We start from the raw sequence: 24729 nt of genomic DNA on the forward strand, positions 1-24729 counted from the left end.
AAAGTGAAAATTTACCTGTTCTATTCTAAGCATCATGGATGGCTCCAACAACATTGCAATTGTTCCACAAACACTTAACACTTCAGCTTTCATTTTCCTGTCAATTTTCCTGTGGTAGAGGCAGTAGCAGCAATATTATTAGTGACTGTGGCTGTGGTTGAGTGTGTAGCTGGGCTGGGGTGACAGTCCCATATCCAGGGTGCCTAGGCTGCTTTATCCTCTTTGCTTCATCTAAGAGTCTTGTCTTTATTCCAGCTCTATTCCTTTGGTTTTCTCTCTTCTTGGATGGAAAATGCCTTGTCTAGTAACATTCTCCAGAGGCTCAAGTAGACAAATATCAAGGAGTTTGTGTCCACTTATGGAACCTATGTGCCCCAGCATCATCTTATATTTTTTCAAATAAATTATGCTTCATCTGTTGAATGACTGATCCATGATAATAGTATTCAATAGACCACAATACAGAGTCAAAATCAATTTTATGCAACAAAGCAATATTTTAACCAAATGATAGAGAAAAGAATAGTAAAACAAAAATGCAAATTAGTAGGAATGGGAAGAAGAACAGAATGGTGATGATTCAGAACCAAGTTCTACCTAGACTCTTCTGCCAGCCAAGGAGACCCAGATGCAGTCCTTCCTTCTCCTCATGTTTGCCCTTCAAAGCAATGCAGGAGGACCAGGTGAGAGTTCAAAGATCTCATATACTAGGCCTTTGCTCAGTAAAAATGTCCCTTCAAGACTGGACATTATTATTTATCTTCAAACACTATTACATCTATGTCTAACAGTTTTCCACCATCTGTTTCTATAGCTATTCTATATAATTATCTAATTACTTGTCAACAAAAGAACAAACTATTCCCAACCCCCACTTTCTATTCTTTCCTCCCCATCTTCCTTAAGCCTACTTAAGTCCCACTCCAAACCTGTCCAAACCCTCCACTGCCATTTGGAATTCCCATTCTACAGTGAACAAACTTCCTTTTATTAGATACCTCTTTCTCTTACACTACCAGCTCTTATTCTTCATTGAGACAAGACTCAAAATTGACAGCAGTTCATTCTTAGCCAGCATCCTCCATCCTCTAACTGTATCTTGGCTTTCACAATCTGACACAGGTCCTCAAGAGAAGAATACACTTTGTTCCCCACTCCTATGTCCAGATTTTCACCTTGCTACAGTCACCAAGGACTTCCTCCTGTGAAGTTCATTAATTTAAAGTTTTCTACTCTATCCAAATTATGTTGATTATTATGACTTCCAGGATATACTTCCACTTTTCTCAAAGTGTACAGTACCTAGGATTCACCATTTTTTATCACCTTCCCCAATTCCTGTTGTTATACTAGAGAATATCAATATTCATATTGATGCTCCTTCAAACTTCCTAACCTCTTACTTCCTTAGTCTCCTTAAATCCTATATCCCAAATTCAATCAACCTTAGCTTCATAATAAAAACTCTTGATATGTTTCTTTGTGACCCTAAACTATTATAATCTTTCTCTTTGCCTTCTCTTTTGAATTTGTTCTTTAACTCTTCATTATTTCCAATTCCTCTCTCCTCACAAATAGGAAGTACTTAAGTAAATACTTTTTGATTAAATAATTGATTTTCTAGGATCAAGTTTAGACTCAATCATTACAGATAATTCTAGTTAATTTTAATTGTTTCCCCCCCTTTAGGTTTATAGTTAGGTTCCAATTAATATGAATAATGTAGCCTTGGAAGTGGTTACATTATTTGATTTTGTACTATATATATTAGGTTATTACTTTTTTTACATAATCAAAATTTCAAATTTTACCACATATGACTACTCAAAGCTATTTATTATTCATACTAATCTGGACCTAGTTGAATCAATATTGTAGCCTTTGTGTATAATTTTTTCCAAGTTTTTCTTATTTCTTTCTGTACTTGTTCATGAATTTTCCAATGTTTTTCTTAATTCTTTTTTTAAGGTTTATAGGGGTTAAGTGGCTTGCCCAAGGCCACACAGCTAGGTAATTATTAAGTGTCTGAGAACGGATTTGAACCCAGGTACTCCTGACTCCAAGGCTGGTGCTTTATCCTTCTTAATTCTTTAGGTTATTTATCTTCTATGACAGAAATATTAGATTCATGTACCATACATAATTCATGTTGCCCTTCCCCCACAATTGACAGGCATCATCTGTAGCAACCTGTTTCTACTTCTTTATTGTGACTGTTCTGTCTTTGATCCTATTGGAGAAGTTGTCTTGCAATGGGATTTGTGGGGTCCATTTTTGAGAACATTTTAGTAACTTTTTTTTTAGCATAATTTCAAATTTCCTTTCTAGTTTGGTTAGACCATTTCAGAGCTCCATGAACCGGGGCAGCTAGATGGTGCAGTGGATAGAACACTGGCCCTGGAGTGAGGAGGATCTGAGTTCAAATCAGACCTCAGGCACTTAATAATTGCCTGGCTTTGTGACTTTGGGCAAGTCACTTAACCTCAGGGCCTTAAATAAAAATTTTAAAAAAGTATATAACTGAAGCTATTCCAAAGTTATTTCCATCTTTTGTCATCCAAGATAATTTCAAATTTTATTTATCTGGCATTATATCAAGTAAATATATTAAATAACTAGTATATAGATGATGCAAAATCAAGATTATGCTACCAGATATTACTCAAAGCACCAGGATGCAAAGAACACAACCACCACTGGTCCTTGTTTTTAAAAAGCTAACAATATTATGGGGGATGATAACCTACAAACAATTGTGTAGTGTATTAACAAAATATAAGCAATTCAAACTAGAGTAATTTCAAAGGGAAGGCAGTTTAATAGATCTGAGAAAAAATTCTTTCAGGAGGTGTAATTTTATCTGAGACTTGAAACAAACCAGGGAAGTCAGGAGGTAGAGGGAGGAGGAAGAAAATTTCAGGAATGACAGATTGTCAGGAAAAATGCATGAAGTGAGGTGATGGAGAGTTATTGTTCTTTTAAATTAGGAAAAACAAGGAGGCCAGAATCATTGGATTATAGAGTACAGGGAGGTGAGTAAGATATAAGACTGGGAAGGTAAGAAGGGAACAAGCTATTAAGGATTTTAACATTCTGGAAGTAATAATATGGAATCACAGGGTTTGATTAAATGTTGGAAAGGAGTAGGGGAAAGGGATGTCATATGGTCATACTTACAATTTGGAAATTTTACTTTGATAGCTGAGTGGAAATTAGACTGGAACAAGTAGAGACTTGAGGCAGGGAGACTCAAAAGAAGACTATTGCCATAATCTAGATATGAGAGGATAAGGGTCTACACAAGGATGATAGTAGTATTAGAGTAGAAAAGGAATTTTAGTGAAGGAAAAACAACAGAATTTAGCAACAGATTGGATAGAGGAGGTAAGAGAGAGTGTGAAGAGTTAAAGATGATCCTCTACTGTAAGGGTGAGTTGGGAGAAGAGGTGTTCTTATTCATAATTATAATGATGAGTCACTACAAAATTGTATAAAGTCTTTCATTTTAGTAAATAAGGTATAGTTATGTTTAGCATGATGCTCATGTTAAGTGATACAAAAATTAATATATATGTTAATAATATTCTTTGTTATATGTACATAATATTTATTCTTTATAAGTTCAGTTTTTTTCAGTCATGTTTTGGCAAACATCCTGAAAGTTTTTGTAATTTCCTTCTCCAGTTAATTTTACAGATGAGGAAGCTGAGGCAAAGAGGGTTAAGTGACTTTTCTGAGGCTAGTAAGTGTGTGAGGCCATATCTGAACTCAGGAAGAGGAGTCTTCCTGACTCATAACCTGATACTATACTCACTGTGCCATCTAGCTGCTCCCATAATATTTATAATATCCATTTTTGGGGGGTTGAGAGTGTGTCTTTTGCCATTCCTTTGATCCCCAGTGTTTAGCACAAAGCCTGGTACACAGTAGGCACTTAATACTTATTGAATGATTGACTTTGACATTTAATATATATATATATATATTTATATATATATAATACACACACACACACACACACATATATATATAATACACACACACACACACACACACACACACATATATATATATAATATGTAAAAATTCCTTTAAACTGAATTTTGGCAGGCAGAGTCAAGATGGCGACAGGAGAGGATCATCTCTTAGGTGCTCTCTCTCTCTGATATTTACAAACTTATAAAATAAAGACTCTAATTGAATTTTCAAGAGACAGAACCCACAGAGGGTTCCAGTGAGGAAATTCTCCAGCCCAAGGTAACCTGGAAAGAAGTGGAAAGGCTTTGCTCCACGGGGTTAGAGGGGTGGCCCGCCACAGTGAAGGAACTTCAGCCTCCCGGAAGTAGCCCCAGGGTGCTGGGAGCTGCGGTTCACAGCAGCTGGGACAATTTCCTGATTTACACCCCGGGGAGCACTGAGCACAACTTGGGGGATCAGCAGTGGGATCTCTGCCAGAGCGAACATGTGAAGCCCAGCTCTCAGGGCACTCAGCAAGCAGTGTGGTGGAGGCAGCCCAGATCCAGGAACTGGAAGCAGGTAGAGCTGGTAAGCAGGAGCCCCCAAGCAACTCAGCCTTGAGTGCTGAGCCTAAGTAAGGGGAATGGAGAGAGACTGCCAAGGTCTGTCCTCTGTCCCTGGAACAGGACTCTGGGGTTCTGGCCACAATAAGATCCTGATGGCAGTCTAGGCCTCCCATAGAACAGCAGCCCCCCCCCCACCTTAGCCCTGTAGCAGAGGGGTGCACTTCTGGACATTCACAGATCAGGAGGGAAGACAGAGCCTCACACACAGAGATCCTTGGTTGGGAGGGGGTGTCCCAATAATACTCAAAAGCTCAGGAAGAACCCCCAAACCAGGCACAGGCTGGAGAAATGAGTAAGCAGAGAAAAAAGAGGAACACCATTGAGAAATACTTTGTCTATGATCCCAAGAAGGATCAAAACACTCAGAAGATGAGGAAGTTCAAGTTCCTGCATCTAAAGACTCCAAGAAAAACAGAATTTGGGCTCAGGCTATGACAGAGCTCAAAAAAGACTTTGAAAATCAAGTGAGGGAGACAGAAGAAAAATTGGGAAAAGAAATGAGGAGTGGCAGGAAAAACATGAAAAAGAAGTCAGCAGCTTAGTCAAGGAGATCCCCCAAAAATGCTGAAGAAAATAACATGTTAAAAACCAACAGAGGTCAAATGAATAAAACAGTTCAAAAAGTTATTGAGGAGAAGAATGCTTTAAAAAAGCAGAATTGGTCAGATGGAAAAAGAGATAAGAAAGCTCTCTGAGGAAAACAAATCTTTCAGATACAGAATGGAACTGAGGGAGGCTGTTGATTTTACAAGAAATCAAGACACAATACTTCAAAACCAAATGAATGAAAAAATAGAAGAAAATGTGAAACATCTCATTGAAAAAACAACTGCTATGGAAAACAGATTCAGGAAAGATAATTTAAAAATTATTGGAATACCTGAAAGTCATGATCAGGAAAAGAGCTTTGACATCATTTTCAAAGAATTACTACAGGAAAATTTTCCTGATATCCTAGAAGCAAAGGGCAAAAATAGAAATTGAGAGGATCCACTGATCTCCCGGAGAAAGAGATTGTAGCCAAGTTCCAGAACTCCCAAGTCAAAGAGAAAATATTACAAGCAGCCAGAAGGACACGATTCAAATACCGTGGGACTACAGTCAGGTTCACACAGGACTTAGCAACCACTACATTAATAGCTCGTAGGGCTTGGAATATAATATTCCAGAAGGCAAAAGAGCTCAGAATGCAACCAAGAATCAACTACCCAGAAAAACTGAATGTCTTCTTCCAGGGAAAAAAAGATGGACTTTCAATGAACCAAGGGAATTTCAAAAGTTCCTGTTGAAATGGCCAGAGCTGAACACAAGGTTTGATCTTCAAATACAGGACTCAGGCAAAGCATAGAGTGTGGAGATGAAGGGGAAAATATGAGGGACTTGATGATGAACTACATGTATTCCTACATAGAAAAATGATACCGATAATAATCATATGAACCTCATTTAATAGAGCAGGTAGAACAAGCTTTTATAAATGGAGCACAGGAGAGAGCTGAATTTGAAGACATAATATAGTGTAAAAATGGAGTCAATGGCTAAAAGGGAAATTAATGGAAGAAAGAAAAAGAGGTGGAATAGGCTAAGATATTTCATAAAATAAGATTTTTTATTACAATGAGCTATTGCAATGATATGGAAGGGGGAAGGCAAGGGGGAATGAGGGAAACTTGGCTCTCATTGGAGGTGGCTAGGAGAGGAAACAGCATATATACTCAATGTTGTATAAACATCTAAAGTAAGAAGGAGAGAAGGGGGACAGGTGGAGGGGAGTGGATGTGAGTGATGAAGAAGAGGATAGACCATGGGGGGAGAGTGGTCAGATATAACATTTTCTTTTTTACTTCTTCTAAGGGACTGGGATTGGATGGCCTGTCTGGGAGATAGGGCCCAGTGGATGCTGGGCATAAGGAGTGGTATGTGGGCTTGGGGCCTCTTGGCCCCAGGACTGGAGATCTCTGCTGCACCACTCAGCTACCCTACAGCACATTTAAGAAGGAGGAGAGAGTGATAGGAGAGAGAAAATAAATGGTAGTGGGGAAATACGAATGGAGGGAGTCACAATCAACAGTGACAACAGTGGAAAAATATGGAAGTAGCATTTGTGATGGATTTATCATAAAGAATGTGATCCACCCATTACACAGCTGGAGGTGTTGGAACACAGACTGAAGCACATTTCTTCTTCTTCTTCTTCTTCTTCTTCTTCTTCTTCTTATTATTATTATTATTATTATTATTATTATTATTATTATTATTGGGGTGGGGGTGCAGGGCAGATGGGGCTGGGTGGCCTGCCTGGGGCCACACAGCTGGGTGATTGTTGGATGTCTGAGGTCGGATTTGGACCCAGGTGCTCTTGGCTCCAGGGATGGTGCTCTGTCTACTGTGCCACCTGGCCACCCCTACAATTGTTATTGTTAGTGGGGTTGGGGTGGCTTGCTTAGGGTCACACAGTTGGGTGATTATTGGGTGTCTGGGGCTGGATCTGGGCTTGGGCACTCCTGGCTCCAGAGCCAGTGCTCTGTCCACTGAACCACCTGGCTGCACCTATTTATTTTAATTTTAATTTTTTTCTATTTCCTTTACTTTATCTCTCATGCAGGTCTATATTTTTTTTTGGGGGGGTATTATGTTTACTCTTAAACAAGAACATTTTAGTAATGTATAAAAAATCATTTATACAAAAATAAGAATTAATTAATTTTAAAAAAACCTGAATTTTGATGAACTAAAACATCATATTCTGTAATCATGGAAGAAACCCTGGGGAAAGTCTGAACAAGATTAAAACTGATATTTAAAAAGATAGTTTCTGTCTTAGTAGACTAATTTAATTTCCTTTTTGGAAGGTGCCTTGGTTGGGGCCCTACTCATGACTTGGGTAGAGAGTAGTGTCTAAGATCAAGCCTCCAGATGGAGCTCAGAAACAACAGTAAAAAAAACTCTGAAGCCTGAGACATTATCTCCATACCTTGGGCCTAGAACTTGACTATAATAATAAATTACTAAAAGAAAATAATGAGTAAGCAAGGGAGAAAGAATCTGACCATAGATAGTTACTATGGTGATAGAGAAGATTGGGTTTATAATCAGAAGAAGATAGTAAAGTTAAAAAAATCACTCCTACTTCAAAGAAAAATGTCAAATGATCACAAACCCCAAACGAATTCTTAAAAATGCTTAGAAAGGACTTTGAAAATCAATTCAAATAAGAGAGATTGAGAAAAAAATAAGAGCAATCCAAGTAAATCAAGAAAATTATGAACTTTATAAAAAACTGTGAACTGTAAAAAAAAATAAGGAAAGGTTGACCTGAAATTTTAGAATGAAAAGATAAAATAGATATAGAAAAAAATCCATAGCTCACTACCTGAAAAAAATCCCAAGATGAAAACTCATAGAAACATTATAGCTAAGTTCTGAAACTTCTAAGTTAAGGAGAAAATATTATAAGCAACAAGAAAAAAATTAAATACTGTGGAGCTACAGTCAGGATCACACAAGTTTTAGCAGCTTCTAAGAACATTAAAAAACAGATTTTCACTCTTTTTTTTCCTGGTTTTTGCAAGGCAATGGGGTTAAGTGACTTGCCCAAGGTCACACAGCTAGATAATTAGTGTCTGAGGCTGGATTTGAACTCAGGACTTCCTGAGTCCAGGGCCAGTGCTCTATCCACTGCACCACCTATATGCTGCAACAGATTTTGAACATTTATTTTAAAGAGCAAACAAGCTCAGTTTGCCACCAGAATAACTTCCCTAACAAAGCTAAATATAACCCTGAATACAAAAAATAGACATTGGGAGAACTTTTAGGTATTTGTGACAAAAAGACCAGAACTCAATGGAAACTTTGGTATAAAAGATCAAGGAGACACATAAGGTAAACATTAAATACCAATTATAAGGGATTCAATAAGATTAAACTGTTTACTTTTCATATGGGAAAATGTTAGCTGACTCAAGAATGTTATCATTTCTTCGGTAATTTGAAAGATCCACAGAAAGAGGATTTAGGGTTGAGTTGAAGAGGATGGGATCATTCTTAAAAAAATGGGTATGGAGTGGTAAAATGGAGCAATTATCTTATAAATAATTCATGAATAGAAGAACTGTTATAGTGGAAGTAGGTAGGGGTGGTGGTGAAGATTTGATAGTGTTGGAACCTTAATCTCATTGGACCTCGGTTAAAGATGGAATAACATATATATCTAGAAGGGCATAGAAGTTCTAAATTTATATAGAAATATGAGAGCGAGAAGAAAGGAAAAGGTGTGCAGATCAAGAAATAGGAGGATGGGGAGAGAGTATAAGAAGAATTCTTAGAGTGGATAGAATTAAGGAATGGCAAGATATGAGGATAAGGGAGGGATTCTTTAAAAGGGTGCAGATTGAGGAGGTAGTAGTTAGAGGTAAATGAGATATGTGGGGAAGGATAGAATAAATAGAGAGAGTAAACTATTAGTTCTATGAACCAAAGAAATAAAAAATGGGAAAAGTTCCTCATGTTCAAAAATATTTATAACAGCTCTTTTTGTAGTAGTAAATAATTGGAAATTGAGAGGATGCCCATTAATTGGGGAATGCCTGAAAAAGTTACAGAATACAAATGTTATAGAGTACTCTATTCCTGTAAGAAATCATGAATGATCAGACTTTAGAGAAGCATGGAAAGATCTGTATGACCTGATGCTGAGTGAAGTGAGCAGAATCAAGAGAACATTGTACACATTAACAACAACAGTATAATAAGATCAACTGTGAAGGATGTAACTCTTGTCAGCAGTTCAGTGATCAAGGGCAATCCTGAGACCCTTGTTATGGAAACTGCCATCTTTCTCCAGAGAAAAACTATGGAGTCTGAATGCAAAGCAAAGTATACTATGCTCAATTTTTCAAACTTCTTATAAGATTTTTCTTTCTTTCTCATGTTTTTACCCCTTATTTCTGATTCCTCTTTTACAGCATGAATAATATGGAAATTTGTTAAATATGATTGTACATGTTCAATTTTTACCAGACTGTTCACCACCATGGGGAGGGAGAGGAGGGAAGGGAGGATGCTAGAAAAGTTTAGAACTCATAAACCAGCAAATGGATGAATGTTGAAAACTGTTTTTGCATGTAATTGAAAAAATAAAATAATAACAATAAGAGGGCAAGAAGTTTGATAATGAGGAAAAATAGGAAGGAGGGAAATACTCAACCAGTAATTATAAATTTGAATGTTATAATTCAAATTATAATTCATCCATAAAATATATAATAGGTAACAGAATATATTAAAAATCAGAATCTGAAAATATGCTGTTTACAAGAAAGTTAAAAATGAGTCCTTTATTGTTTTAGGTTTTTTTTTTTTGCAAGGAAATGGGGTTAAGTGGCTTGCCCAAGGCTACACAGCTAGGCAATTATTAAGTGTCTGAGACCAGCTTTGAACTTAGGTACTCCTGACTCCAAGGCTGGTGCTTTCTCCACTTCACCACCTAGCTGCCCCCAAATGCATTCCTTTTAAAGGAAAAGTTAAATGAATTGTGGGTGGAGATAGAAGTAAATGGTACTTTTACAAAAATAGACCATATATTGGGAAATAAAAACTTTAGTAGAAATGTTAAATTCTCGATTTCAGATCATGATGCAATAAAAATTATATTCAACAAAGGACCATAAAAAGGGACTGTGGAAACAAAGATTAAAAACTAATTGGAGACTAAATAACCCAGTCTTAATGAGTGGTTAAAGAACAAGTAATAGAAATAATAATTTCCTGAAGGAGAATGAAAATAATGATAATATAGCAAAACCTATAGGATGTAAAAAAAGCAATAGAGGAAAACTCTGATCTCTAAATGCTTATATCAATAAAAGAAAGAGTAGATCAAGCATGCAATTTTATATGTAATTTTTAAAAAAAACTAGAGACGACAAAACCCCCCAATTAAACACAAAATTGGAAATTAATAAAATTGAAAAACCATTGAATAAATAAATAAAACTAAGCTGATTTTATTTTTCAAAAATGACAGCATTGGTTTATATGAATTTAAAAGAGAAAAGAAAATCAAATCACTGATATTAAAAATTAAAAGGATGAATAAACCAATAATGAAGATGAAATTAAAGCAATTATTAGGAGTTAATTTGCCCAATTATGTGCCAATAAATTTAACAAGTGATATGACAGAATACTTACAAAAACAAACTGCTCAGATTAAAATTAGAGAAAATAGAATGTCTAAATAAACTTATTTTAGAAAAAGAAATTGAACAAGCCATCAATGAGCTTCATAAGATAAAAGCATCAGGACCAGATGGATTTACAAGTGAATTCTAATAAACATTTAAAGATCAATTAATTTCAACATTAAGCAAATTATTTGAAATAATAGGCAAAGGAATCCTATCAAACTCCTTTCAGGTATTAATACCTAAACCCAGAAGAGCAAAATGAGAAAAAGAAAAGTATAGGTTAATTTCTTTGATAAATATGAATGCAAAAAAAAAACACAAGTCAGAAGAAACAACAATATATTACAAAGATTAGATTATATGTGGAACTTATTTCAGGAATGTAGGGATTGTTTAAGAATAACTATTAATGGGGAGGTTAGGTGGCATAGTGGATAAAGCACCGGCCTTGGAGTCAGGAATACCTGGGTTCAAATCTGGTCTCAGACACTTAATAATTACCTAGCTGTGTGGCCTTGGGCAAGCCACTTAACCCCATTTGCCTTGCAAAAACCTAAGAAAAAAAACTATTAACATAACTGATGTCAATAATAAAATAAAAATCACATGATCAATAGACACAGAAAAAGTTTTTGATAAAATATAGCATTCATTCCTTATAACACTTAACAAGTAATAAAAGAATTTTTCCTTAAAATGATAAGAAACATCTAAGATAAAATATAGCATTCATTCCTTATAACACTTAACAAGTAATAAAAGAATTTTTCCTTAAAGTGATAAGAAGCATCTACCTAAGACCATCAGCAAATATTTCAACAAGGATAAACCCAATAAATGAGGGATGAAATAAAGATGTCCATATTATTCAATATTGTATTAGGAATGCTAGCAATAAAAATAAGCAAAGAAAAAGAAATTGAAGGAATCAGAATGGGCAATAGACTTATTAAACTATTTTTGCAGATTATATGATAATATACTTGATAATCCTAAATATTCAATTTAGTGGAAATAATTTTAGCAAAGTAGCACAGCATGTAATATAAAGGCACATAAATCATCAGCATTCTTAAACCCTTCAAGAAGAGATGATAAGAAATACTATATTGAAATAATTATATGCACTATAAAATACCTGGGAGTATACCCATTAAAAACCAATGAAGGAACTGCATAAACCTAATTACAAAATACATTTTTTAGGCAAATAAAGTCATATAATTGGAGAATATTAATTATTAGAGCATAGAGCACTATCTTTTTATCATTTACTAAGATAAGGTCAAAATGGACTTAGATATAAAGGGAGCTAGCATAAGAAAATTAGAAGAACTTGGACCATAATGTATATTATATAATATATCAGACTTATGGACAGGAGAATTGTATTGTGAGTATAAAATGAATAATTTTGATTACATTACATTTAAAAGGCTTTATACAAAAAAACCCAATGTAGCAAAGATTAGACTGTTGTGTATGGGAGCACTGTAAATTATCTTCACCTGGTGTCCTTGAGCACCAGAGCCTTATCTTACTAAGTGCCATGGGAGTGGATTAGAGATTGGAAAGGTATTTAAGCACTGGTATTTTGGTAAATAAATGGAGATTTTAGAGAATTTGTCATCCTTGTCTACAGCCCCTTCATTGCTCTCCTGGAGAAAGATTGAAGGAGTCCAGTGAGGGACTCAATGGGGGGGAAAGGGTGGGGAGAGAGAGAGAGAGAGAGAGAGAGAGAGAGAGAGAGAGAGAGAGAGAGAGAGAGAGAGAGAGAGAGAATCTTTTAGTCCATTATTTATTGACATTGAAGTTGATATCCTACTGGGAGACAAGTGAACTTTCTTACAAATGTCATATATGTGCTTTTATGTCTTGCCACTCAAAATACTTTCCAGATTTTGAGTAATCACCAATTTCCAGATAATATAGCTCTGAAGAGCATTTTCTTTAATATAATATCACTCAATTTCTATTCATGATATAACAATAGACTATTTTGAATAACAAACATATTTTCCTTTAGCTTCATCTGATGGTTACAGATTCATAGAATTTTAGAATTGGGGTGGACTTGAAAAATCATAATTTATCTCCCTAATTTTACACTGAGAAAACTAAAACCTAGAGATTTAATGGCTTGCTACATAAAGTTAGTGTCAGAGCTGCAGTCAAAATTCAGCCTCCTGACTTCTATTGTAATTAATCTATCATTTCATTTTCATTTCTAAGCAGCATTGTTAGATACAAAGATATTTAGATATAATTTAAGGCCTAATAATTTAACATTTAGAAATTTAAACATACTATAAAATGAATTCATTGAGATTTTATTTCCAAAATAAATTCCAAGTATGACATTAGTTAGTAATTCTATTTTTATGCAACATTCCAAATATAATATAGAATCTTCTAAAACCAGATTATTGATGGAATTGGCACAAACCTGAGGGAGAGCTAACGACACTGCATGATAGAGTCAGATTCAAAAAGAAATTGGGAAGCTAGATCCTTGAACCCAAAGTAATCATACATAATTTAATTATAAGTCTGTCAGTTTCTTCCCATGACACTGCCACCACTCTCATATAGGCCCTTATCACTTCATACCTCAAATATTGCAATAAATTATTAATGGATCTGCCTTTCTTAATTCTCCCACCCACTCAATCTATCCTCAATTCAATCACTAAAGTGATTTTCCTAAAGTTGTAGGTCTGATCATGTCTCCCTCTACTACTCAATAAACTCCAGTAATTCCTTACTATCTCCAGGAAAAAATACGAATTGCTCTGTTTGCATTCAAAGTTCTTCATAACCTGGCCCTTTGACCTTTTCAGTCTTTTTATACCTTACTCCACACCACTGCAAACTCTTAGATCTAGTGACTCTTGCCATCTAGCTGTTTCATAAATGACACTGTTTTGGATCCAGACATTTTCTTTGATTATCACTCATGCTTGGAATGATCCCCTCCCTACACCTGGTCTACCAACCTCCCTGGCTCCCTCTAAGTTCTTACTAAAATTTCATCTTCTTAATTCTATTGTCTTCTCTCTTAATTATTTATTTATCTTGTATAGAGTTTGCATTGTGTATATTAGCATGTCACCTCCCCATTAGATTTTAAGCTCCTTGAGAGAAGGGATAGTCTTTTGCTTCTTTTTGTATCCCTAGTGCTTGGCACACTGCTTTCTATACTATGCTCTTAGTAAATATTAGCTATAATTATCATTAATTAATTAATTATTAATATTATCATTATTATTCTGTTTGACTTCAGGGGGGGCAAAATGAGAAAAAATAGTTGGGAGTTGGAAAGACAAAATTCAGGCAGGAAGCAAGGAAAACTTACTAACAGAACTTTTCAAAGATTTTTTTAATTTAAGACAATGGGGTTAAGTGACTTGCTTAAGGTCACACAGTTAGGTAATTATTAAGTGTCTGAGGCCAGATTTAAATTCAGGTCCTCCTGACTCCAGGGCTGGTGTTCTATCCACTGCACCACCTAGCTACTCCAAGTTGGATGACTTTTGAGGTATCTCTTCATCTCCAAGATTCTGTGAAATACTCTGAGAATATAAACCCAAAGTGGTCAATTAAAAGCCTTCAAAATGCACACATGCATAATACACAATACATGTATAGATATGCATATGCAACACATAGACATGTGTGTATGTTGTGTGCACATGTATATTGCATGTGTGTGTGATATTGATAGATAGATAGATATACATATGATAGATAAATAGATAGATATACAATATATAGGTAACTATCTAGTTAAGGATGGTAATATAATAAAGTCTTTAGAGGAACCCAAATTTCCCTGTAAAAAACCTCAATAAAAATCTAAAGGGGAGCAAGGTAGAGCAATGATCAAGAAAGAAAAACAGCTAAAGTTTAGGATGGCAAAAGACAATGGCCACAAGTCAAAGCATACTTAGAGAAGGGTCAAGCCAGGGGAGACAAAAGCCAGCATTAACTGCAGGAAACAGGAACTCTAGAGCCCTAAGAAATTCTGAGCAGGGGGTCACCAACCAACCTGAACTCATCTAAATGGGACCTGAAAAAGAGCCAGATCTTTATGCTATACAGGGAGGCAAGATTGGGCAGTTCGTACCTTAGATCTACTGCCAGAGACAGGGCCAACTCCACAACCAGTCCATGTGCCAGTAAGCCTTGCAGGAGATCCAAGAAAAGTTTGCTTACTAAAATACAATTAAGGCCTGATTAAGCTATAGAAGGCTAAGCAATAGAAGAGCTAAACTCCTCTTATTAGAGAGAGATTTAGGGCAACTAGACTACAGTAATAGTACAGGTGTAAAGTAATAAGGGCCTGAACTGATGGTTTGGCAATGTCAGAAGAGACAATAGGTGTCTTGAAGGTAGAAATGACAGGGCTTGGTAACAGACTGGATTTTGAAATTGTGGGAGAAAGTGAAAAGTTTATCACTGAGATTTTGAGACTGAGTACTTGGGAGGATTGTGATTAGTTACCAGTAACAGGGAAATTAGGAAGAAAGTTGTTTGTCCTTTGTTCTCAGTAATCTAAGAGATCAGGAAGGTGTGGTCATGACTTGCAAATGAGTTGGGTTTAAGTGAGGGATGGCTGTGCAAAATCACCAGCCTTGCTCTCCCATGTCTGGGTCCAGTGACAAGACAGAGATCAGAACAACTGGAGTTGTAGTGAGGGACTTTGGCCTTTTTAATTTAAGATCTTTCCCAGATCTCAGTTTGAGGAAGGCAACACCCATTCAGTAATTAGTAAGTGAGGCAAAAATGACCTCTTTTACCTTATATAAAAAAAAAATTCTATCTAGAAACTAGCAACACTAGTATTTCTGGCTAAAACAAACTATTGCTATTTACACTGACTGAACCATTTTAAGGCTCAACAATGACCAACTGAGGCTTGCACTGGGACTTATTGTTGATCAATCAATGAGAACTTGAATGATTTGGATTTAAGACATGGTCCTTAAGAAAAAAGGAAGAATAGGAGACTTGGGGGAAAGATGATGAATTAAGTTTTGGACATGTTGAGTTTAAGGCGCTTGTTAGACAATTCATTTTGAAATGCCCATTAGGCAATTGGAGATATGAACCTGGAGGTCAGCAGAGAGGTTATTTGGATATATAACTCTCAGAAGCATTTGCATGCAAATAATAATGGATGACTAATGAGAGCAGATGAGGTCACTAAATGAAATGAGGACCTTAAGTAAAATAATGACTTAAGACAAAACTAAATGAGGGGTCTAAGACAAAGCCTTGGAGGATACCCAAGGTCATCTAGGAGTGACCTAAATGAAGATATAGCAAAGAAGACTGAGAGGGAGCAGTCAGATAAAGAAGAGGGCAGAAAGCAGTTGTTATGAAAACTGAGAAAAACGAATATCTTAACTGATAGTCCTGAGTTATATGATTTGACTTTTTTTTAACTCTATTGAGGTTATAGAAGTTATTAATAAAACTACAAGATTCTTTCTCAAATATCCCCAGTTAGGTGGAGATTTTGGAGATCCATATATAGAGGTTATATATATATATATATATGTGTGTGTGTGTGTGTGTATGTGTGTGTGTGTGTGTGTGTGTGTGTGTGTAATTCTATATATAATAACAGCAGAATTTCTTTTCTCCTTAGAAAACTCTTTTTTGCAATTAAATAAAGTATTTAAAATAGGTGAGATTTAATCTATAGGAAACTGGCCTTAAAAATACTACCTTAATCCATAATTATGAGCAAATCTTAAGAAAAGAGAAATTTTAAAGTAAGCCTTGGTAGAAGGAAAGGGGGGGGAGAGTAAGTCAGGTCACCTCCTTTCTTATTTTCCTAGAATGAAATAGTTTAGCCATGTCCATCTGGGCTCTCAGGGAGATCAGTCTCTAGTCCATGATCCAGCCTTCATTCTGTCTCCCCACTTTTGCTTGCCCGACTTGCCTTGATTCATCCTCTCAAATGCATAAGGAAATGAAAATGAAACTTCTGATGCCACTCACTGGACACTCCCTCCACAGTTCTGAAAGTCCTTGTCCCTCCCAGACTAGGAAGAAATAACATTGAACTACATTTCCCATAAGCCCTCACAGCTAGTTCCTAAAGAACTTCAGCCAGCAGAGATCTGTCTTCTCTAGACCATTCCCAATATAGCATACTAGCTCATAGAAATATCACTGGACTATATTTCCCATAGACTCCTACAGTTAGTCCTGAAGATATCTTCTGCCTGCAGAGATCTGTCTCCCACAGACCATTAAACATTTTATTATGTACTATTATATTTCATCAAAAGGTAAACTCAGAAGATAGTATTTCCAACAAGCACAAGTAGTTTCTGATAAAATAATTGCAAAGTTCTCAAGAATACAAAAAAGAAATGAAAGCAATAAAAAATGAAAATAGGACTTTTGAGGAATAATAATGTTGGTTTCTTAATTTTGTTTACCCATTTTTCCAACCTTACTTATTCAAGTGAAACTTTATGTTAGAGTTAGGTCCTATACATTCCTGGAAGGAATATTGGGTCTTTGTGTGTTTCTCTGTTATCTGAGATCTACTCAATGGATTTCAGTTGGTTTTGAATTCTGTGTTATTCAAAGATCAATGGATCAAGTCAGGGAGTTTCAAATTTTTAACATAACCTCAGTAGTCTGATCTATAGAATGATCTAATCTACAGAATAATCCTTCTTCTCTGAGCTTTGAAGTTCAAAACTTTGAGCTATTTTTTGTCTAGGCAGCTCAACTGATGGGTTGCCCACTGTTGATGCTCCAGTGGGCAGCTCTTGCCTCAGATTTTGTCAGCTAGTTGAAAGACTCTACAATTTTAGAGTGACAGATCTACGGATATGTCTCTGGTCTGCCCATTCTAGCCCAGGTCTGTGAGATTAATTCATGACCTTAGATTGTGATCAAGTGACTATAAAGCTTGCCCCTGATCCATATTTCCTAACCTGAGGCTTTAGTCCCCAGCTTAGGTCTCTGGTTTGATTCTGTGATTCTGTTCCATTTGCTGACCACCTGCCATTATTGCTCCCTACCCTAAAACTGTAGGATCCCTTTGCTAGAAAGTTCTACATATACTTTCTTGGCAGATTCCCCTTTTCAGTACCCACATGTCTCTGTCTCTCTGTGCTGGAAAAGGATTGGAAAAAATCATGGATCCTCATTACTTCTTGGATTTCTCAAAAATCACTCCAACTGGTGACTTTTTTTTTCAATCTATGTTGGAGTAGTGCAAAATTGCTATACTGCTTCCTCTTACTCTACCATATTTGTCAATCTTCATTTTTTTATGTCTGTTATAACACCATTAAATTCCAAGGGAATAATAAATCACAGAAAAACCTTTTACAACCACCTCCAGAGCCACAGATTATCCCAGGTCAGGGTTCATTGGTGAGTCAATGGATCCATACAATGAACAATAATCCATACATATCTTATCTTTGATGGAAAAAGTCACCAAGGATATGTGAACGTCACTCCCAGGGACTGGCCTTCTACAGAAGATAAATATAAGATATAATCAACTCTTTTAAGTTTGATAGAGTGATTATTCCAATAACATGTCTGATGGTTCAGGTTATAGGGTTATCCCAGATACATTCAAGGAAAGGAAAGAAAAGATAAACAATGGACCCATTTTTGCCAGAATGTCTGTAAATAGCCTATAACTATTTTTCAACTTAAAAGAAACCTATGTGCATAATCTGAGTAGCATTAGAGTTAATAGAGGTGATAAGATAGATTTCCTTTTTTTATAAGATCCCAAACTCTTGCTGACACAAAATAGAAGTCTTTGAGTTAGCCAGTCTTAGAGCATAAACAGAAAAATGGAAGTAAAAAAGTTTTTACTTACCTGAAAAACATAAACAGACAGGGAAAGTCAAAGTCTCTTTGTGTTTAAGAACCTCTGATACCAAACTGTAATGATAAGAAAACCCACATAATTACAAATTAGAACATGTCAGTTAAAAAAAAAGTATATTCAGAACATTGTTCTCATAGGAAGAGAAGTTTGCAATATGGATCAAATAGATTTATATATGTATCATTTCTCACAGGTAGCTAACATATACACATAACCTATAGTCAAGGTCACTGACTGTTATATTTCAGGAAGACAATATAGAGACTTTTAATTGACTAATCTGAAAATGGCCTCAAGAATATAGACAATATGGGGTGGCTAGGTGGCACAGTGGCTAAAGCACCGGCCCTGGAGTCAGGAGTACCTGGGTTCAAATCCGGCCTCAGACACTTAATAATTACCTAGCTGTGTGGCCTTGGGTAAGCCACTTAACCCCACTTGCCTTGCAAAAGCCTAAAAAAAAAAAAGAATATAGTCAATACAGATATTTATTTATTTTTGGATAAACTGATACATGCAAAAATAGTATAAAGAAAGGCAAAACAGGATTAATTGTAATTAGACACTTGCATTGAAATGGAAATATTCTAAAAATATATCACTATGTCAAGAAAAGAGAATACTCAGTGACCTTCTTTCTTTGATTTCACTAAGCTCTGCATTAAGTAAAGCCCAAAAAGTAAATTCAGAAGACAGTATTTCCATATTCCCACAAGCACATGGAGTTTCTGAATGACAAAGACCTTAAAAATAAAATAAAATGAAATAATAAATTAAAAATGAAATTAGAGCTTTTTTTTTAGTTTTTTGCAAGGCAAGTGGGGTTAAGTGGCTTGCCCAAGGCCACACAGCTAGGTAATTATTAAGTGTCTGAGGCCGGATTTGAACCCAGGTACTTCTGACTCCAGGGCCGGTGCTTTATCCACTGTGCCACCTAGCCTCCCCTAATTAGAGCTTTTAAAGAAAAAAAATTAGAATAAGTAATTTAGAAAAAAAGGCAGAAAACCTACCAAAACAGAAGACTTGGCTCAGCTAGGTAGCACAGTAGATAGAGCACCGACCCTGGAGTCAGGAGGACCTGAGTTCAGATTGGACCTCACACACTTAAGTGAAGTGAATGAATATTTAGAAAAATATAACAGATTGGCAGAACAAGAAACAGAAATTTAAATAATAACCCAGTCACAGAAAAGGAAATTTAATAAGCCAATAAGGAACTTCCAAAGGCAAAAAGTAATCTGGACCAGAGATATTAACACCAAATTAATTCAGAGAAGACTTAACTCTAATGTTAGATATATTATTTGAAAAAATTAGAAATGAATACTATTAAAATCTTTTGAAGAAGCAAAAGTATTTCTGTTGTTAAAACAGGGAGAGATAAAAGAAATTGACAATTGCATAATAATATCATTAATGAAAACTGATGCAGAAAAATACTGAATAAAATACAGCATTGTCCCAAAAGTCTTAGTGAAGTTAAAGCCATTATCTCTTAAAACAAACAAAAGTTTCAAATATCCTGTAAACACCCTATATTAGCAAAAAGCACAATATTAAAACATTATATACTCTGATTAGATTGGGATTACATCAGGAATATAAAGTTGTTTTAATATTTACAGATAATACTAGATGATTTAATGTGACCTACAAAAACAAAATAAAACTAAAGGAATAAATTAAATGATTAAATGAAGATTAGAAAAACTGTGACAAAATTAAACACTCCATGATAAAAATATTAAGAAATATAAGAATAAACGAACCTTTTCATAATATGGCAAGCTACCCTCCCAGAGTCCTTTTTCCTCATCTCTGATATGTGGCCCACTATATCATCACTTAGAACAACCTTTAAAAAAAGGTTGCCAAAACCAACGCCTCTACCTATAATTGTGACCCATTCCTTCTCTTCAGCAGATTAGCTCCTCTATCATCTTCATTCTAATTGTTAATCTCAATTTAATGATTCCTTCCCCCTATTACATATGTGTATGTATATATATATATATATATATATTTGTGTGTTTCTCTTCTTAAAAAAATGTCACTAAATATTACCATCCCTGTTAATGAACCTCTCTCTCCTTTGTTCTTAGCTAAACTTCTTGAAAAAGATAACTTTTCTGTCTCCATTTCTTCTCTTCTAAATCTTTTTTTTTTTTGTTTGTTTTTTGCAAGGCAATGGGGCTAAGTGGCTTGCCCAAGGTCACACAGCTAGGCAATTAAGTCTCTGAAGCCAGATTTGAACCTTGGTCCTTCTGCCTCCAGGGCCAGTGCTCTATCTATCCATTGTGCCACCTACCTTCCCCTAAATCATCTTTAAGCTAACTTCTTATCTCATAATTTAGCTGAAGTTTCTCAGTCTTTAGTAATTAATCATCTTTAATTGCCAAATCTAATAACCTTTTCTTCTCTACTTTTTTGAAACATTTATCATTGTTGACTATTTTCTCCTCCTGGTTAACACTCTCTTTTAAGGGTTTTGGTGACATTGCTTATGCCTAGTTCTCTTCCCTCTTTGATCAAGAGGCTCTTTTGCTGGATCTTCATTTGGGTTGCCCCTCACTAGTCTGGTTTCCAAGTCTTTGTCTTGGGTCTTTTTCTATTTTCTCTACTTTCTTACTTGGTGATATCATCTGCTCTTGGTTTATTAACTGCAGATGATTCTCAGATCTATATTTTGAACACAGTTCTCTTTTTTGATCTACATCACCAACTGTCTAATGTTTTGAACTATCTATCTATCTCTATCTATCTATATATCATGATCAACTCAACATATTTTAAAAATGCATTATTTTTTCCCCAGAAAACCTACTGCTCTTAGCTTGTCAATTAATGAAGAATACCACCAGCCTTCTATTCATCCATACTTGCAACCTCAGAGTAATAGATCTTCGTTGAAGCCATACCTAATTATAGCAATGTGTCCCCCTCAAGGCTCTGTCCTCTGGGTCCTCTTCTTCAACCATAATATTAAATTAGTGAAATCATCAGATATCATAGATTTATTGATCATTTTTATATAGAAAGTCATCTTTAGACAGCTTAAATCCCAAATTGAGCTCATGATAAATATTTCTCCAAATGATTTCCTCTTTTTAACTTCTATATTACTGTCAAAGGCACCACCTTCCCTCAGTCATTCAGTCATTTTAACTTGTGTTATTCTCAAATCAGTCATTTCAACTTGTGTCATTCTCAAATCCTCACTCTCACTTCTTCATATCTATTTTGTTGCCAAATTCTATCTTGTCTTCATAAAATCTTTTGCATGATTCATCCATTTCTTTTCTCTGATACTGCCATCATCCCGTTTCATATATTCATCACTTCACTTCTGGATTACTGCCTCCTGGACCCCACTGTCAGATTGCTCTTTGTAAAACACAGTCACTGGTAAAATTCATCTTCATCTCTTGCTTGATCTCTGAGTCCCACCTTCAAGTCTCTTCTCATTCCAGTCTATCATTCACTCAATTAAATTTTTTGTCACTCTCCTTTTCAAAAAGTTCAAGTGGTTCCCTATCACCTTCAGTAAACAAATATAAAATCCTGTTTGACTTTTAAAGATCTTTATAACCTCCTCCTCCTTCTACATTTCTAGTCTTCTTATATCTTTAAGCCCCCCACCCCTCGACCCCACCCCCAACTCTGCAATCCAGTAACACTGTCCTCTTCTTCCAACACGACATGTAACCTCTCAACTTCATGAATTCAATGGCTATCCCCCATGCCTTGGATGCTCTTCCTCTTGGTCTCTTCCTCCTGCTTCTCGGGGCTTCCTTTAAGTCTGTTTAAATCCTATCAATGAAACCCGCACGCGGAGCATCACGAGCACCAGCAGCGTCCTTCTGCCGCGGGCAGTTGGGGTGGGCTCGCTCCAGGGGCAACTGGCAAGCAACCTCTGGCTGTACTGGTCCACTAGCTGGCAGTGCCCTTCCTACCACAAGGATATTTTGGGGGGAAGGTCCAAAAGAAAGAAGTTTTTCCATACCCAGAAATCACTCTAGAAGAATTAAATGATATGAGGCAGTGTGTGGTACTGGTAGAAGTGGACTACCAAAAAATTGATCAAGATGGTATAATTCCTCAAGAAACTATATAAATTTAAGCACTTGGGGCTCTTTTGTATGCTGATTCCAGAAGAATATGGCGACTTTGGTTTATCACATATATTAGATGCACCTTTAGCCGAAAGCTGTTCTCTGGGCGGAGCAATTGTAATTACTTTGGCCATAATCAAACAATAGAACTAAAGAGCATTCTTTTAGCTAGCACTGAGGCAGAAAGCAAAGTATTTGCCTAAATTGGCAACTGGAAAATATATTACAGTTTTCTGTCTTACAGAGGCACTAAGTGAGTAGTGATGGGTCCATTCAAAGACAACAACTCTAAGCAAAGATAAAAGTACTTCATTTTAAGTCACGACAAAATCTGGATCACAAATGGTCCTTTGGCCTGTGTATTCACAGTGTTTGCCAAGACAGAGATCACTGACATGGATAGCTTTGAAAAGGACAAAATCACAGCATTCATTGTTGAAAGAGATTTTGGTGGCATCACTAATGCTAAGCTTGGGAACAAATTAGGCATGTATGACTCCAACATTTTGAAAAATATAAAAGTGCCTGTTGAAAATGCCATTGGAGAAGTCAGAGGTGGATTTAAGATAGCAATGAAAGTCCTGAATAGACAAAATCATTTAGCATGAGATGTTTAGTTGCTGGAATGATCAAGAAGTTAATTGGAATGAAAACAGAATATGTCCATACAAGGAAACAGTTCATCAGACCTCTAAGTGAATTTGGATTAATTGAGGAAAAATTTACTCTGTTGGCCAAGAAAACATATGTGACAAAGATTGTGGTCTACCTTATAGCCAGGATGATGGTCTGTACAGGTTTTCCTGATTTCCCTGTGGAGGCAGCTCCAATGCAACCTGGGTTCATGTTAATGAAGCACTGCAAATTGTTGGAGGTTTTGTATATTTATATATATATATGAAAGATGATCCCTATGAGTGCTATCTTCATACCAGGATTCTACAGATTTTTGAGGAAACAAATGAGGTCCTCTGCATATAGATTGCAATGATAGGACTATAGAAAGAAGGTCAAGTTTAAACAAAAAAAATTAAATTTAATTAAAAAAAGAGATATAAAGAAGGAGAAGTTAAGTCTTGTAATGGAACATATGTCAACAAAACTTCTAGATAGCCTAACCAGGAAGGAGTAGCTTAGTCTATTGGGAAGACATGGAATGGCTCATTCCAATGTGGAGGAAAGTGCAAGCTGACTAGAAGAAACTGTGAATTATTTTGAGAGAACAGAGATGCTACTCAGGTGTTTTGGCAAGACCATTGCAGAAGAGCAATTGATCATGAAATACATGGAGGATACATTCTGATAAATTCGTATGACATGACTGCTGACCCGTCTGGATCTAGTCGTTCCATCCATAGCAGGTGGTGCAACCATGACCATGAGTTTCTGTTGACAAATATTTTCTACATAAAAGCATATTTCAGGAATCTTTATAACATGTCTCAAAAAACTATTCTTCTGAAAATCTAGATGGATATGTTTTAAAAAATTGCTTGGCAGATAATGAATAGTAGAGCCTTCCAATATGCTCATCCCTTGGAAAGGATATACTGAGAAGAGGGGGAAAGTGTTTAAACTACATCAACTTGTGACTATTTTTGGATCTGATTTAGAATGACATTTGCCATATTTTCACATAACTAATTAATAATTGTAAACGTTTTATTAAAATGCTTAAAGTACTAAGAAAAATAAAAATTAAGAAATAAAAATCTATAAGAAAACTTTCTTTTGTTGCTATTCAGTCATTTTCAGTTTGTCTGATTCTTTTTGACCCCATTTGGGGTTTTTTTGTCAAAGATACTGGAGTGGTTTGTCATTTCCTTCTCCAAATCATTTTTGCAGATGAGAAAACTGAGGCAAAGTTAAGTGGTTTGCCCAGGTTCATGTAGCTAATAGGCCAGATTTGAACTTAGGAAAATAAGTCTGACTTCAGAGCTGATACACTATCCACTGCATTA

General features: G+C 35.8%; 1 pseudogene; it reads left to right on the top strand.

The window, feature by feature from the left end:
• Nucleotides 1-569: 569 nt before the first annotated feature.
• Nucleotides 570-24382, top strand: LOC141498865 (complex I assembly factor ACAD9, mitochondrial pseudogene; annotated as a pseudogene).
• Nucleotides 24383-24729: the final 347 nt, after the last annotated feature.

Source organism: Macrotis lagotis, chromosome X (genome assembly GCF_037893015.1).
Source record: "Macrotis lagotis isolate mMagLag1 chromosome X, bilby.v1.9.chrom.fasta, whole genome shotgun sequence".
Classification (NCBI taxonomy): domain Eukaryota; kingdom Metazoa; phylum Chordata; class Mammalia; order Peramelemorphia; family Peramelidae; genus Macrotis; species Macrotis lagotis.